This window comes from Entamoeba invadens (assembly GCF_000330505.1).
Source record: "Entamoeba invadens IP1 unplaced genomic scaffold scaff_1105074726547, whole genome shotgun sequence".
Classification (NCBI taxonomy): domain Eukaryota; phylum Evosea; order Mastigamoebida; family Endamoebidae; genus Entamoeba; species Entamoeba invadens.
In genome coordinates, this window is record NW_004191693.1 from 44103 (window position 1) to 45589 (window position 1487).

A 1487-nucleotide genomic window follows, 5' to 3' on the forward strand; every position below is an offset into this window, starting at 1 on the left:
GGAAGCTTTCCGCTAATCTTTATGGTAATCCTAATTATTATTATTATTAAAACCATTATAATTAATTATAATCCTACTTAATTTATTAAATTATACAATTTATAGTTAATGTTTTTTATTCATCAACACATTTATTCCATTTTATTGCTTCTTAATTGATGGAGACAAACATTAATTCATTATCATTATCGAAGTGGAAATAAATATTATTGTACAAACCATTCAATATTATTTTGTAAATATATTAATAATTAAAAAATCCAATAAGGAACAAAAAATACATTCAAAACACCGTCATTAACACTCAAAAATACATTGAACATAATTCAAATGTCTAAAAAACGGGAAATTTTGATTTTATAAAGTTTTTTTCCCGTTTCTAAAAGTTTATAATGTGTATTACAACACACAGCCCAAAAAGGGAAAAACACTAAAAGAATAAAAAATATCTCGTTAAAACAAAGTATTATTATTATTAATATAGTGTTTTTTTTAAGTGCCAAAAAGTTTGTTTATTATTTGAATAAAATATTTACAATAAAAAATATAACAAAAGGAACTATAAAAAGCTCTGTTAGTTAACATGTTGTTGTTGACTTCACAAAACATCAAAAGAATAGATATCCTCAGTGTACATTTTTTTGTAATTGATTAAACCAATGAATTTCTTGTCACTTTTTTTTCCACAAAAAATAGATGGAGTATTTTACATTGAATGGGAGATGTACACCTTTTTCAGGAGACATCAATTTCTAAGATCATTGAAATCATTCAAGAAATCAGCTCTGATGTTAGTGAAAAGAAACAAATCGACTTATTTGTTGACTTAACACAAGTCATGGAATCGTCACTTTGTTATATCGTCGAGTGGGTTGGATATATCAGGTTTAAAGAGTGTTCTTTTTTCAATACACTCAATGTACAAGTAAAAATATTTATGTTTGTTATAACAATGTGTACACTTCTATATACAACTGCAACAACAATGACAATTTGTCCATTCTTTATATCAACAATTATATAGAAGTGTCTCCACTTTTATTTGAAATGTTCTTTGACAAACACAAATAAATATAATTGGACTTTGATTGACAACTAGTTCTACCATTCGAGTCAACAACGCAACACTAATAACAGACTTACAAACAAAGCATGACGCAGAGAACTCAAAACGGATATTAGGTCGTGCCTTTGACAATTTGGTTTGGTTAATAGCGACTTTTGTGAAGATAGACGACTTTTTTGTGAAACACATCCAAACACTTTCAATACGATTTTCTACAGAGATATATAAAGTGCTGCTTTAGTTGCTACTAAATCCTTTAGGACATTCCCTGTAGTATGTATGGGCTTGTGCACAGCAGCTTGTCAACTAAACAATTCCATGGCATCCATAAATACTACTTTTTGTTAGTTTTATAGATTTCCTCTCTCTCTTTTTTTTTTCCTTTCATCATCTCATGTCAGCATATATATATTCCAGAAGA